Here is a 16,582-nt window from a genome sequence, read left to right on the forward strand (position 1 = left end):
CTTCGACAGGTGTCTGCTGTTTGGTTGTGCCCACCTTCTTGAACCATAAGATCTTTCTTGCCACTGTCTTGCTGCCTTTTCTTGCTGTGATCATAGTACTGTTGACTTTCAGCACTGTCCGCACTCCTGGTTTAAAGGGTGTCCTGAATTAACACCCAGGTCTGTGATCATTGATGACAACTCTATCTCCTGGCAGGATCAACGGATTCTTTGCTTGCTGTATCTGGCTCGTCCGCACGTTGCAGTGGGTGTGCCATGGTTGACTCTCTTTGGGATCATAAGACAGTGGGGTCCACCCCAGGTACATCAGGATTGTTTTTTGCTGGGGCCCGTTGAATATCAGAGTCCACAGGGCTTATTAGGTGGTGCAGTGCGGTGTCCCACAGTAGTCATCGAGAAACGTTTGGAGGCTGAACTCTGGGTTGGTGTTCTCCGCAACAGCAATCCTGAGAGTCTTGTTCAAATTGCACATACATCTTTGAGCCTCGCCCTTGTCCACTGAGGCATGATGCAGAGGTGGATTATCCCTAGGTGATTGAACAGGTGTTTGAATTCTGACCCTTGAAAGGGAAGGCCATTATCAATTTTGATCTCAGTTGTCAGGTCAAACATTGTGAATGTCTTTTCCAGAACTGGTTACACGTCCGTGAAGGCGGCTGTGGCAATCACTTGAGCAACCGAGTACTTGGAGTAGCTGTCGATCAGGACCATTGTGATCCTTTCATCCGGGAAACTCCCAAAATCAAGGCTTAGCTTGAACCACGGGGTGTTGGATGAATCTTCTGTGATGATGGGTGCTGGGTTTTCAGGAGGGATTGTGATTTGGCATCCTGGGCATTGTCGTACTACTTCATCCACAATCAATTCAAGGCCAGGGAACCATGCCTTTTGTTGCATGCAGGATTTCATTCTCGTGGATTGTTAGTGTCCGCCATGAGCCAGCATTGTCACTTTGGTGTTGTGGCATGACAGGTATTACAAGCCTGCATCCTCGCAGCAGAATGGTGCTGAATTCATTGCATACCCTCCACATTTTGACCAGCCTGTCTTTCTCGTGATTGCTCCATTCGTTGGCATCTCGCAGGAAGTTTTGCCAGGATCCCCCTTGCACAGCTGCTTTCACCTTCATCAACACTGCATCTCCTTTTGTGGCTTCCTCGATGTCACTATGGCTAAGTGCTCTTAAGCAGACCGATTGTGAGATCATGTGGAGGTGTCTCCCTGCAGTGTCGGCTTTGTCAGCCCCAGCGTCGTCTGCCTGAGGCTGGCGATGGGAGAGGAAGTCTGCGGTGTTTTTGTATCCAGGCCAATATATCACTCCCATGTGGTAGGGCTGTAACTGGATGGCCACCTCTTGATTTGTGGAGATAGATGCGGTGCGGAGCCTCGGAAGAGTTGGATGAGGGGCTGGTGGTCAGTGATCACCTTGAACAGCTGACCACTCAGGTGTAGGTGAAAAGGGCTGCAGGCCCACCTGAAGGCCAATGCCTCCCTTTCAATCTGGGCACAGTGGGTCTCCATCGAGGTGATCGTCTTGCTGGCAAATACTAACTGTGCCTACTGGCCAAGCTCGATCTCTTGACTGAGGACAGCTACCAGTCCTACAGGGCTTGCATTTATGAGCAGTTCTGTTTGTTTTTCAGGATTGAAGTTTGCCATTGTCGTATTGTTCAAGAGAGTGTTCTTTATTCTTTGAAATGCATCATCCTCCTTCGGACCCCAAGTCTACCTTGCATCAGCCCTGGTTCAGGGCTCTGAGTGATTTGGCGAGAGTTGCAAGTTTGGGAAATAAGAGACCACAATATGTGACCATGCCAAGAAAACTGCGCACCTCGGAGACTGTAGATGGCATCGGAGCATGCTTGATGGCTTGCGACTTCCAGGGGTTGACTTGCACTCTGTCTTGGTTGATGAGGTAGCTGTGAAGAACTCAATTGAGGGTTGGAAAAATTTGCATTTTTCCCAATGTAAGGTAACTCCGTGTCCCCAGAGGCATTTCATGGCAGCTTTCAAGTGTTTGTGATGTTCCTGGGCTGTCACTGAATGGTAGAGGGTGTCATCACTTACATTCATGACGCCTTGCAGACCTGGCAGAGTCTCTCTTTTGGCATGCTGGAACACTTCGGCAGCCAAGGAGATGCCAAAATTCATTCGTTTGTAACGATGCAGCCACAGGTGAGTATTACAGGTCGTGATGTACCTGCTCTCTCCAGATAGGAGCAGATAATGGAAGCTGACATTTAAGTCGAGTTTTCAGAACCACCTTGAGCTGTTTAGTTTGGCTCATCGAGGGTGGTATATGGTATTCCTGCTTGATGGAATTTTTTGGGAGATGCATGTCGATGCACAGGCGTATTCTGACGGGCTGCTTCGGTTTTTCAGCAATCACATAGGAGACACCCATGGTGTCGCCCCTGCCTCTTACTCAATTATGCCCTGCTTCTCTGGCTTGTCAAGTTCTTGCTCAACCAGTGGTTGTAGGTGAAACTTGACTTGGCTGTGGAAGAGCGCCACAGGTTTGATGGAGTGATTGATGTGTAATTTGACTGGGGTGCTTTTAGTCATTCTAGGTCATCAAACAAACCAGGGAACTGGTGTAGCAGGTCAATTAAGAGCACTTTCACATTTCGGGCAAAGGACACGACTCCCAGAGCTTCTGTGGTCTGGCTTCCTAGTAGCATGTTGGCTTCTTTGTCTACTATGTAGAATGTCATGGTGACTTCTTGGTCATTGGACTTCACCTAGACGGACATGCAAGCTCGCAAGGGTAGTGGTGATTGGCTGCCATCCATGCCATCTTCATATGGGACGGGGATGAGTGTTGGCCTGGGTGGGAGGCTGTTGAATTGCTGGATCCCCATCACATTCACAGACACACCTGTGTTGATGAGGGCTTTAATTTCGGATCCAGCGATATAGAGGATGCATGTGGGTTGAGGCCTCCCGCAATGCTTCAGCTCACTCGTGAACGAAATGAGGAATGCTTACTCCTCTTCATAATCGGGTGATGAATCTTCTAACTACCGATTTTGACGTGACACGCTCTTCGGATCATCTGACAGTGTTGAATCAGCCAGGGACATCTGGGGGACTGCTTTGGACGGATGTCTTCTGCCTATGGACTCTCTTCTCCTGACTCCTACTCTGCAAATAACACAAAATGGTTACTCTTCTCTCAGTTTGAGCACGTGCAGCCTTGGGCGAGGCAATCATCCAGGGGGTGGCCGCAGAACCCACAGCAAGGATTCGTTGGCAGGAGCCTGCATGCCTTGGTCACGTTGCTTCTTACCTTTGTGCATATGACATCAACCCGTTCTGACGGTGGACTTTTTTAGGTGCTTGTGTGATGGCAATATCCATTTCATTAGCTCTCGTGGCAGACAGGTCGTAGGACCATACTAGGATTAGGATGTCATCTAGGCTTATGTTTGGTTGCCATAGGATGAGGCCTCTCAGGGTCTTTAGCAATATCTTTGTATTATTTGAGCTTGTATTTCTTTTAGTTGGTCATCTGTGATACAGTTGCCGGCCGGTTTGCGCAGCCGCACATAGAATGCATTGATGGATTCTCCTTCGTGTTGACGGGCTTGAAGTCAGGATTTAGCTGTGAGTTGAAGTGTATATTGAGCACTCTGACTGCTTCATCATAGTCGGTGACATGGCCGGTGTTGGGCAGGTGCTCAAACATTTTGTAAATTTCCTCCCCTGTATGGTGGAGTAGAAGGGAGCGTTTGACAGCCCCATCTGTCTCACGTGTGGGTTTGAAATAGTTCTCCAGTCTCCTTATCCAGGTTTTCCAGCGAGGCAACGCAGTGGCAGGATCGGCAAACTCACTGAAAGGTTGAAGTACTCCCACAAGAGCATGCTGTGGAGGATGCTGACCCTGTGGTGGGACTCCTGGGGGCACAGCATTGGCATCATCCGCCATGGCAAGGTAAGTGTGCAATGGGAGCTGTACGTATCTGGCAGGATGCAGCACCGCTGTACTGTCAATATCAATGAGCCGTTTCCCAGCGAGGTATGACTGTCCATGTGCTTAGCAGCTCTCCTGATAGGAACGGTGAGTACATCTGCAGGGTACCACTGTTTATATGCTGCTTGTTAGTGGTAGTGCACACTGTAATCAGGTGAGAAAGAAGACTGCCAATGGTAGTAGATGGAATGGGGCAGAGCAAGAGGCAGGAGCTCCCCCACAGGTCTTCAATGAAATGCTGCACAGGGAGGGAGATGAACACTGTCAAAGGCCACAGACACGGTAGGACTGGGGCAGGCTGGGAGCAAGACAGGCAAGATGCAGAATGTGGCATGGCAACATAGTGGGAGCAAGGACCACTGTTTAATGAGGAGCATGACTTACAGGCAGGTGGGACGTGGCATTCGCCTGGCACGCATCCATGAAGAAGGCCTTGTTGCAGGTCACTGAAAAAACAGAACAAATAGTCCAGACTGAGACTAACTGCACATTTGTGACTCCTAACATGAAAAATAAAACATGAGAGGAGGGCTTTATGAATTTCCTTATTAATCAAGAGAATATTTATTATTTATTTCACATTTCTCTGCAATTGTGCGCTTTAACAATACTTCATTGCGCATTTATCTTTTATACAAAACAACACAATACAATACATTTCACATCAAAACATAATTATCTTGATCCCCTAGATGAAGAATACAAACAACATTCACTCTTCAGACATTCATGGCCAATATACTCTTACATACAAACAATACACATGCACTGAAAAAGAGGTCCTAATGACACCTTTCCTTTTCTGGTAGATTAACTCCCGAGCAACTTATACATCAAAGTACTTTATCTCTTTTTGATACAATAAAGGTACAGGATGACGTTGTTGATAAGAAAATCACAGATAGGTGCAAAAAAGGACCAAACTGGTCGACGCGTTTCAAACCCCTATCCTTTTAGGTTCTCTTCAGGACGGATTCGGGGAAGGCTCCCTAGGAGTATCACCAATGGACTGATGCAGTTAACGAGAAGCTGGAGGAGGAACCCGATGCCGGCGCGGGATTCCTACGTGAGACGAGCAAGCGAACTCACCTAGAAAGAAAAATTAAATTTGATGGTTAGCCGGCGAAGAAGGCAGCCTTCCCCGAATCCGCCCTGGGGCAAGTCGGATCGATTACAGACAGTTAAGACTCCATTGTGGAGGCACCTTTTGAAGAAATTGGTTGGTCCTGAAGAGAACCTAAAAAGATAGGGGTTCGAAACGCGTCGACCAGTTTGGTCCTTTTTTGCACCTATCTGTGATTTTCTTATCAACAACGTCATCCTGTACCTTTATTGTATCAAAAAGAGATAAAGTACTTTGATGTATAAGTTGCTCGGGAGTTAATCTACCAGAAAAGGAAAGGTGTCATTAGGACCTCTTTTTCAGTGCATGTGTATTGTTTGTATGTAAGAGTATATTGGCCATGAATGTCTGAAGAGTGAATGTTGTTTGTATTCTTCATCTAGGGGATCAAGATTATTATGTTTTGATGTGAAATGTATTGTATTGTGTTGTTTTGTATAAAAGATAAATGCGCAATGAAGTATTGTTAAAGCGCACAATTGCAGAGAAATGTGAAATAAATAATAAATATTCTCTTGATTAATAAGGAAATTCATAAAGCCCTCCTCTCATGTTTTATTTTTCATGTTAGGAGTCACAAATGTGCAGTTAGTCTCAGTCTGGACTATTTGTTCTGTTTTTTCAGTTAATTGGGCTCAGTCCAACTGAGTTTTCTTGAGCCAGGACCCAGTGTTGGTTATTTGTTGCAGGTCACAGCGTTTGCGGGTGTCAACTTCATTGGAGGCAGGGCCGTAGGCAGGTCCAGGGTGTACTGCTGACTGAAGGAATGGTGCAGCAGCACAGATCAGCCTCCTGGCAAGCCGCAAGGAAGGCGGCGTTGATAAGAGACAGAGAGCAGGGCACGGCCATGCAGCAGCTGTCATCTCTGGATCCAGGAGCAGGCAGGAAAGCAGTGGCAAAGAGCAGGTTCCACTAAGCGTGGGAGGGGGACAACCCCATCGGCAGTGTTGTAATGTCCCCTGGTATGCAGGGCTGGTGTTGCCCCTGAGCCCACTAGAAGCACACAAACACACAGTGATACGGTGTGGGAAGAAAGACCATGTGCGTTCTACGCCCCTTTTTTTTTATAGGGTCTGGCCACGCCTGGCCAGAGGATGTACCTAGTGGTATATACGGGTGAGGGATTACACGGATGTACCCCGGGTGGCTCACTACGCGGATCTCCCGACTTCCGAGTGTGGTGATGTCTTATCTGCCTTCTCCCGCCTCTCCTGGGTCTCCACAGACCCAAGGGAGGCAAGAGGAGCAGGTGGGGCTCTGCCTGCGCCAAATGACTTCTCCCATCAGCGCAGGTTCTACAGACTCACGTTGAGAGGAAAATAACGCCTAGCTTATAAGCGGCTTTCACACATCCGCTGTCAGCTTGGTGCCGGCCCTCCGCTCTCAATGTGAAAATGGGGAGAGTGGGCATTGAACTGGGTAGCATGGGATGTCACTGCATAAATTGTGGAAGCAGGACCAAAGGATTTGGGTGGACATGTACAGCATAACGTTTGGTGAAATATGATTAAGGGAGATATTTTCACCTTGGAGTTCTAAGTGACATCATACATAACTCACTCTCATATTAAAAAAACATTCCCTTTATTAACAGTCACCCATGCACAATTGTATATTTTGTGACAACTCCTGGGTGGAGGTTCTGGCAGCTTCTCCCATCTTACCTATTCTAAGGTCTGAGGTGTTGAAGACATCATTCATAAAAGCTAACAGGGCACATTACAGTTGAAGCAAAACTAAAAAGAAACAAAGAAACTTGAGTTAAATATACTGAAAGGGCAAATGAGTTTAAGACAAAGTGTAATATCTTTATTAGAATGTAAACAGTTCAGTTACAGCAAGCAAACCAGAACCCTCCACCTGAACATAATGCCCCTACTGCTGAGCTTACTGCTACACAAGTGTGGTTCAATTTTTAACCAATTCCAACTTTGTCTAGATTAATAAAATGTGTAAGTAATGCGTGTGAGACTAACATTGGCATTGTAAGATCCTGAGGCACAGCAAATGTATTCCACTTAAGGTGTATTTAAATGTTGTACTAGGTATGCAAATACACCCGTAATGGTAAGAATTTCCTTGTTTGCATGTTCAGCCTTACATGAATATTTTATTTTCATTGCAGGCCCCTGCGTTTCCTGCTCGCAGCTACATACTTGCTATTTCTGTTTCTGGCTAGTATGGTGTTACGGAGAGGTGTTTTTTTTCCAGCCCAGTTGTGATTCGCCTGTTTTACCCAAACTCCTACAGTGTGTCACAAGCACTTTACCAATCCAGATTCCATTTGTGGAGGGAAACTGTCAAAGAATGATGGCAAACACACAATTTGCATGGTAAGCCGTAGTTTTTAAAGGGAATGTCACAAGGTAAATTGCAATTTCCTTGAAGATTTCAGAAAGCAGCCAGATCAGAAAGAACCCAAAGCTAATCTCGAAACATAGAGACACAGATCAATTATGTCACATGGTGTGGCACCACAGGAAGTGGTGTCACAGGAAGTGATATCACAGTTATATCATAACCTTTAGTATAAAATGAATGGGCAAATTCTACGTTCAAAAGTAATAACTCATCTTGGCTTTGATCATACGAATGTAAATGACATTGTATGTATTTGTTCTGTGGCCCAAACACATATGTACATCAGCTTGCTGTAAATGTAAATCACTATGTTAATTTTAGCACTATACGAACCTACATTTAATGGATAATTAAGGTCTATATATATATTTAGTAATTTCTGTAATATGAACTAATGAACAAACATACCTTACATGTAATTAAACATAAGGAATACATAGATTGCAAACGAAGCTGTGCACTCTTAGGTCCCCATTACATGTTTGTGGGAATAGAGTGTGGTATTTACACATGTGGTAAAAAACATTACCCCAGGTTGAGGTATTTACTACCAATTGTAAATACCTCCTTTTCCAAGTTTTTAATAGGAAATGGATCATAACATTCAGCAATGATTTTAAAAACACCAAATTCCTGATAAATTTTGACAGGTTTGACCTTCCAGAATGTATCTGGGGAAAATTGCGCAGGACTAATAATAAGTGCAAACACGTGTTTGCACAGGAATCGGAATTTAACCCTTAATTTGTTTCGAGGGCCCTAAAGTTAGCATTTATCTCAACAAATGCTAACACCTCCAAATACTGTGAACTGATTGTCTTGATACACATTTATCATAGAATTATGGATACTGATTCTAGTGGGCTCAGTGTTTCAGCTAGTATCAGGCATTTTCTCTTCATCTTTACCTGCCCTAACTTTGCTGCAAACTATGAAAAAAGCAATATCAGTTCCTTGCTTTGGATTCAAATAATGTGAACTGATTGATGGCTATTGAGTTTACTGGTTGCAGCATCTTTAAGTCAGTAGAATGAGTTTTCAATAGTTTCTAACTGTTTTAACTTATGGTTATTATAAGTTCTAATGGTATTTAATACTTTGACACCGGTTATATCCCTTCAACGCTTGGGGAATCAAATAATGTGAATAGATTGATTTGTCACACATTTATTATGGTTCAGAAAGCCGGGTTGAAATTGGAGGATTTTGACAATCCTCACCACACGAGAAATGCCTGTACTAAATAATGTTATTGGGCAATGTTATTATTGCAGCGGTGCTGTAAATGGGTGCAATGGAGAAACAATTTACAACCCAGTGCAAAGCATGGTCACGTATATCCCAACCATTTCCCAATCAATTGGGGCAATCACTTTCTTAAATCAGTGGCGTAACGAAACTTGTGGGGGCCCCCCCTGCAAAGTGCATGGAGTGGGCCCCCCACGCTACGGACCCAGTAAGGAGTTCAAAGGCCTGTTCACCGTGCCGGGGGAGACCTTGTGGAGCTCGGGCCCTCCGTACCCTTGGGGCTGCGGGTAGTTTTGTTAAGCCACTGCTCGAGCCAGGCTCCAGCAAGATACCTGGCTCTAGCTCAATTTGAGGCCCTCTTAGACCCTGGACCCAAAACAATCTGAGATTTAATGTGGCTTCTAAGATTTATTGTTGCTTCTGCCAGCAGCTACGTTCTAGCTCCACGTGCAATGAGGTGATTTGCACATGGCTGGGTCCAAACGGAGGTGGCATGGTGAGCAAAAGAACGATGGGTTGGAGTGCTACCCCGAACTATTGCAAATTGTAGCATTCCTTCCATCACCTTTTTAGGTCTCGCTGAGCCCAGCACATGCGCTGGCTCGGAGAGACATTTTGTATATGCGATTTTCAAAGTGCTGCTGGCCGGCCTAGCGCTTGCGTTCACGCGACCATGCACGCACGAACCGCTAGCCTTCAGCAGCACTTTGAAAACTCGTGCGTCATCGCGATCACTTTCGCTTTCAGAGCGATCGCGATGACGCACGCTTTCAATGCTTGTTATTTGTTTGTTTGTTAGGCACGGGGAGATTCAGTGATTTGCCCACAATCACAGGATGCTGTGCGGACGCCGAAGCTCGAACCTGGTTTTCGACCTCCACAGTCGGCAACTCTGGCCATAAGGCCATCCCCTTGAGCGTAAGTTCTGAAATGTGTACTTGTAGCGTTTAATATTTCCAGTCGTTCAAAAAATAGGTTGCTGGAAAACGACGTCCGTGTTACACCAGGCAATCTCCATAGTCAAACACGAGATGGACGCAGAAATAAATTAGACAGCCCTTCCGTGGGTTTGAGAGGCGCTATAGCAGCCTAACAAAATAAAACATACCTGGTGTTTGACACCAGTGCCCTGCGAAGGACAGTTTGGTTGACAGGTAGATGTCAAGAGGGGTTACAGAGACTTAATCATATCCAATTTGCCGCACATGCTAAAGAAATGCATCCGTGCATTAAAGCGTGGTCTAACACAAATCCGTTTACACATAGAGTTTCTGCCAGGATCTTGCGACTTCATGGCGCTGTTCTATAGCCCGTATCTAAGAGTCCAATTTACGGCCGTTGGAAGCTAACATGGGAAGGAGGTGACAAGCGGAGAGAGCTGGCCTCGTTGCTGGGGGACTGGCGGTCGGACGGGGAGCGGTGTCGCTTCAAAACCCCCACACTTCAGACCGAAACTTCACAGTGCTGTCTCTGTGAAACAAGTCAGCTGCCACCGCTGCTTGTCACAGACCGACAACAAAACAAACCTGCCTCCACAAACAGCATGAGGACATGGATTATTGACGTTTGAGGCCTGGTATCCAGATTCACCCTGGCAGTGACGACGAAGGAGTTCAGCCGGACACGCCGACCAGTTCTCTCCGAGCAGGTACTGCATTTTGGACAGTCCTTAACAAAGAGTGTCGTTCCTACACTGCCCCTTTTCTTGGGGAATAGTTTGAATTTCAGATGCGCTCTGTTACTGAGAATGTGCCACCTATACTAATGTATTTTTTTGCTTTTGATTTTTCTCAAATTCATAAATTCAATTTGACTCTCAGGGGTGGGCGCTCTTAAACTGCAGATAGTAAAATTACAAGGCCTGTTTGTGTGTCAGGTTTACCCCAAATGGTAGGCCTCTCTCTCTCTCACTGGGGATCTTGTAATTTGAAATTTCATATTTCATTGGAATTACAGAATTACTCGAATTATGGATTACAACATATTGGAGGACTTGAATTGTGTTTTCTTCTTCAAGTTGAAAGATATGGAAGGTGCTGTTCTTACTTCAGTATACACCCCCCCTCTCCCCCATTTCCTGGGTCTGCCGTGACTTGTTTACAGGGACAGTGAGGAGGATGGCGTTATGAAATGTTCCACCTCCTATGCAAATAAATGTTCAACTTCTATTTTATTTGGTTATTCGTGTATTATTCTTGGTACTTATAACCATGTAAACATTAACAACATATCACATAGTATAAAGTAGTGCTTGGCGTATAAAACACAGGTTTGTGCACCTTGTCAGGTGGGCCCTTCCTGGGGAGCGAGGCACGAGACACATAGATATTCGGGCTTTGGTATCTTCACTTTGATGCTGTGAGACGATGCCACGCCTGTCACCATTGGTGGCACTTTTGTTGGGCTTTTGGCCGCTGAGGGCGCTTCCTGTCATCGCTGCTGCAATTAATCTGGTACAGTAGGGACACTTCTCAGCAGAACCGCGGAGCAGAACCCGGTTCACCAGTGCCTCTCGGCTGATACCATTTTAATGAATGGACGCACCTCAGCGCTGTAGATCAGTGCCGCACTATCCGCCTATTTTAGATGTAGTTACAGTTTGGCACTAGGGTGACCAACCGTCCGTAAATTTCACGGACAGTCCGTAATTTCGGCCGTCTGTCCGTTGTCCGTGAAGGATTCTTTAACGGACGCTATTTGTCCGTAATTTTAACCAGGCACCGGTCGCACCACCCTAAATGTATGTGTCTTGTAAACTGGAGCCTTGGCCCTTGCAGTGAGGGCTTGAAGGGAGGCGCGCAACGCCATGGGGCTCAAGTGCTTCAAAGCCCCCCCCCCACACCTCCCCCTTTGTGTGTGTGCCCCCATGCGCGCACACACAGCCATTTTTTGAGATTATCGCAGTTGTACCCGAGTACTTCACAGGTCTTTAAAAGACCATTTACATGTTAGCGAGGCTTTGTTTATTTTTTCACCCCTTCAGCTCCACCAGGGGCATGGCGAAAGGCGACAAATCCTTTCTTTGGCCGCGGTAACCTTTGCCTACTGTCCTGCTGCGTGGACATTCTTTTTCTATGCAGCGCAGGAGAAAATAAGTTTGTTTATTTTTATTCACCTTTCCCAACCCCTGCAGCTGCATATCAGATCAGGCTGCGACACTAAGTTTGACTAATGGAGTAGGTAGGAGAATGTGTCACTATTTGTTTTTCTTTTTAAAATCTGCACAGGCCCAGCAGGATCTGTACTTCGTGTGTGCTTCATTTAATCCGTTTTTATCGTTATCATGGCTGATGCAGGATAACAATAGGACAATAAAAAAAATGCCCAGATAACGCTGGCTATTAATGATCCTGCTGGAGAGAGCAATCATTTCTCTGTTAGTAGTTTTAAATGCAGATGAACTGTATTTTATGCGGAATCTCAGTGGGTTACTGTCATTGTGACAGAGATCCTTGTGTTACTTGCAGTTCAGAAGTTACAATCCTAACATAGGACAGTGACCAATGAACTGTCTTCAAAGAGCTGCATGCAAACCTGAATGGTATAGTTAGAACTTCGCGTTTTTTGTTTTGTGATATAGTTAGAACTTCCCCAGTCTTTCATTATTCTAATGTTGCTAAAATGAGTATGTTTGGTCAGATATACATTTTTATCAGTAAAGCCAACCCCTAACCACTGGAGTACTCTTTAAATCCTGAGTTTGGGCTTCTCCAGACCAAACCCTCTTAAAATAACTGCCCACCAGTATGGATGACGTGATTCGTACACCATGTAATCCTCATTGGCTTATGTGACATTCCCAGTAGGCTGAATTACATACTTGTATGATTTGTTGTCTCTGTATAATGTGTGCGTGGTGTAAAGTACTGACACACACTACACTGATATGAGTAGCGCTACACAACAAATGAAATGCATATGAGAGAGTGGCTACGTAAAGCGGAGGGGCACTGTTGGAGGGTGGCAGTGAGGGAATCGAAGGAGGAGGTAGTGGGAGGGGCTATGAAGCGATGAGGGGCACTGTTGGAGGGTGGCAGTGAGGGAATCCGAGGAGGAGGTAGTGGGAGTGGCTATGGAGCGATGAGGGGCACTGTTGGAGGGTGGCAGTGAGGGAATCCGAGGAAGAGGTCATGGGTGGAGGGGGGAGGAGGGGGAGCTAGGGAGAGATGAGGGGCACTGCTGGAGGATGGTAGTGAGGGATTCTGAGGAGAAGGTCATGAGGGGGAGGGGCTACAGAGAAATGAGGGGCATTGGTAGAGGGTGGCAGTGAGGGAATCTGAGGAGGAGGTCATGAGGGGGAGGGGCTATGGGGAGCAGAGGGGCACTTGTGGCGTATGGCAGTGATTATTGGTGCGGCGCCAAAAAAGACTTTCGCATCAGCGCTAAAGCCGGCCCTGTCATGGCCTTTCTGTTTTTGTTTATTTAATTAGCAGTCGGGTCATAAGGGCTACTGTGGAACATACTTTAAAGGGCATGCTAATTATATTTACTGCTATATTCAATGTTTTAAGTTTGAAGGTGATTTTACTGTTTTTACCGGGAAAAATGAAAGTGGAGCCTGATGATGCCTGATATGGGGCTGGGGCCCAAGGTCAGCTGTGAGATAAGGTGCACTGGAGAGGAGTAGTGGATAATCAAGCCTGCAAGGCAGTGCGTTGCGGAGTCTGGGGCCAGGTGGAGGTAGTAATGAAGAGGGATCCTCCATGAAGGCTCGAACAGAGGGAGCCCAAGTAGTGTCACTTGCCTGATACTACCACCTCAGAAACCTCCTCTTCCCATCAAAGGAAAATTACATAGAAAAAACAGTTTTTGAGAGTGATAATATTTAGAAAGAGATTTGGAAAAGAGTGTGATTTACTGGGCCTTGTAAGACTAAGAAGCGATAAAGGAGGGCCCTGAAGCAGGCCTGCTCAGACATATATGCGACAAATCGAGCCCGCAGTGGCGCACCCAAATGCACCCTTGGCCCACCCATATAAAAATTCCTGGAGCCGGGCCTGACTCCGATGCCGTTGAGGTCGGGTGTAACAGACTCCGATGCAGTACCAAAGCTCAGATACCCAGCAGCATTGGAGAGGCACAGCGGGATGGCAACCCTCACACCTTCCGCCCTTAATGAGCTGTTAAGAGGTGTTTGAAGGTGACTGAGAGGGGGGGCTGAAGCTTCAGGCGCAGGGGCATCTATTAAGATGCAAACAGCCCTGAATGGCCATGTGTCTGCAATTTAGAGGGGCCTCACACATTCCCTTTCTGCCCAGGGCCCCAAACGTCCTAGAACCGGCCCTGATTACACGAGGCAGCACGTGGTGGTTCTCGTCACAGAGCTTAATTACTGTCACTAAACTTTAAGCAAACCTCGGTTCTTCAAGCATGCAGTCCATAATGTAATAAAATAAAGAAATGGCACAATCGCACCCACACTGATTAACAAAGTATGGAGGACAATCAGTTAAATCAGTTCTCGTGGAGTATCTCCTTTAAGTACTGTACATTATCCTGGGCGTAGTTTGCGAAGCAGCGCTACGCGTAGCTACGCAAAGTCACTTCGCACTACGCGAGCTACGCATAGCACTTCGCGAACTGCGTAGTACCCTGTTCGCACTGTGCAAGATGCCGTTTTCAATGATTGCACAGTGCGGACAAGCATCCGGCACTGTGCAATCATTGAAAACGGCATCTTGCACAGTGCGAGCTGTAGTTTTCTGTAGATTTTTACTCGAGCGGCAGTTTTCTCAACGCGGACTGGTAGTTTCTCATCGCGAGCGGTCGCGAGCATACGCGACCACTCGCAATGAGAAACCTGACCTCCCCGCGTTGAGAATCTCGTCAGGTGGTTTATTTTTAACGCTCGCGATCGGCAACTTGAGGTTGCTGATCGCGAACGAGGAAAAAGTCTCGCCAGGATGTCATTTTGCTTGCTCTCGGTCGCCAACTTGACGTTGAGGACGGCGAGCCAGCAAAAAATGACCGCTACGCTGCGCTACGCGTGTTTGCACTGTGCTACGTGCAATTCGCGTAGTGCGAAGTAGCGCGAACTTCGCAAACTACGCGAGCATAGCATAGTGCTTTGCCCAGGCTTACTGTACATCACAGTGGGGGATGGCAAAACTAACATTTTGGAAAGAGAGCCTGTCTTCTCATTGTCCTGTCCAGGAGGGGGTGAGGAGCCCTACCCCACCCTGGAAGAGACCAAGATGATACTAGAATACTGCATGCCCACCCTGGTGGATCCCGTTCCCCCTGCTGTGATGGCTCCTGCCCCCCCCCCCCCCAGTGATGGCTCTTGCCCCCACCCCTGTGATGGCTCCTGACCCCCCCCCCCCGTGGTGGATCCTGTCCCAGTCCTGGAATGGCTCCTGCAGCGAGGGTTAAGTTCTTGATGGGCCTCTTCTCAAAAAGGCTCAGCTCAAAATTAAAATGAAAAGGTGGGCGAGTGAGTAAGTGAAGGGATGGGTGGATGGCTGGATGAATAAGTGAAAGGGCGAATGGATGAATGATAGATTGAATAGATGGATAATGAGAGAGGATGGATGGATTGATGAGTGAGTGGAAGGATGGATGAGAGAAAAGGTAAATAGCTGGATGTATGGGTGGAAGGGTAGCTGGATAGGTAAAAGGGTGGATGGATGAGTGAAAGTATGGATGAGTGAAAAGGTGGATGATGAGTGAGTGGGTGGATGGATGAGTGAAATGATGGATGGATTGATTAATTGATAAGTGCAAGGGTGAATGGATGGAGAGATGAGGAATGGGTGGATGTAAGGATGGATGAGTGAGTGAAAGGTAGGGTAGATGGACAAAAGGATGGATAGATAAGTGAAGGAGTGAAAGGATAGATGGATGAGCGAAAGGATGGATGAGTGATAGGGTCAATGGATGGATTCATGAGTGGATGAGTAGATGGATGGGTGGGTGGATGGATGGGAGGAAGGATGGCTAAGTGAAAGGGTTGTTAGGGAGAGAAAGGGAGGATGGATGGATGACTGAAAGGGTGGATGGGTGGAAGGATGAGTGACTGAGTGGATGGATGAGTAAGTGAAAGGATGGCTGGATGGGTGAAAGGGTAAATGGCTGGATGGATGAGTGAATGGATGGGTAGAAGAGTGGATGCATGAGTGTACAGATGGATAGGGTGAAAGGGTGGATGGATGGATAATGGATGGATGAGTGAAGGGATGGATGAAGGGATGGATGAGTTTAAATGATAGATGGAAGGATACATGATGGATAGGTTTGCAAATGGTTGAATATGTTTGGATATGGATGGGCTTACGTATATACTATTGCGCGACCTCCTCTGATGTGTCTGTAAAACGTACCTATTGTCCTGAATTTTGACCTCCTGTCCTGAATTTGTGTCCTGAATTTTGACCCTTTGTCCTGAATTTTTACACTCACCGTCCTGAATTCGCACCAATGCCAGTTGGTCACCCTATTTGGCACGCGCTCGGCAGTTCTCACTGGGGCTGCCTGCCACACCTTATACAGAACAGTGCCAGGCAGCTGCACCTTCTGCAAAATGAAAGCAAAACACACGGGTCAAAACACTGCAGGTGGGGGCAACTCTTACAGAGGAGGGTAAATAAAAGACCATATCCGGGTCAAGAATGTAGCATGCAGGGGCCTAGTTTAGGGGTTTTGGTGTGTGGGGGGATTTACACCCCCTAAAACATTTATTTTTCTGGTAAATTGATGGGTACGGGTGATTTCAGTCGGGCATAGTGAGGTGTCTGGCGGATTTTTACACACACAAACAAAAATACGCACACTCTCTTGTTGGCCAAGCGACGTCCCAGGCAACATATACTCAATACTCAATATACATAGAAATTGGAACAGTAATGGAAGCTGTCCAGTTCGTCCTAAACATCTCAGAA

General features: G+C 46.6%; 1 long non-coding RNA gene across 1 annotated transcript in view; it reads left to right on the forward strand.

Moving 5' to 3' along the window:
- Window positions 1-16,582, forward strand: part of LOC146857537 (uncharacterized) — a 136,120-nt gene that overhangs the window by 91,735 nt on the left and 27,803 nt on the right. The window contains exon 3 of the long non-coding RNA XR_014979585.1: window positions 7,222-7,429. This is a non-coding gene — a long non-coding RNA (uncharacterized LOC146857537). The remainder of the gene's footprint in view (window positions 1-7,221; window positions 7,430-16,582) is intronic.

The sequence above is a fragment of the Triturus cristatus genome, chromosome 3_2 (assembly GCF_964204655.1).
Source record: "Triturus cristatus chromosome 3_2, aTriCri1.1, whole genome shotgun sequence".
NCBI classification, from domain to species: Eukaryota; Metazoa; Chordata; class Amphibia; order Caudata; family Salamandridae; genus Triturus; species Triturus cristatus.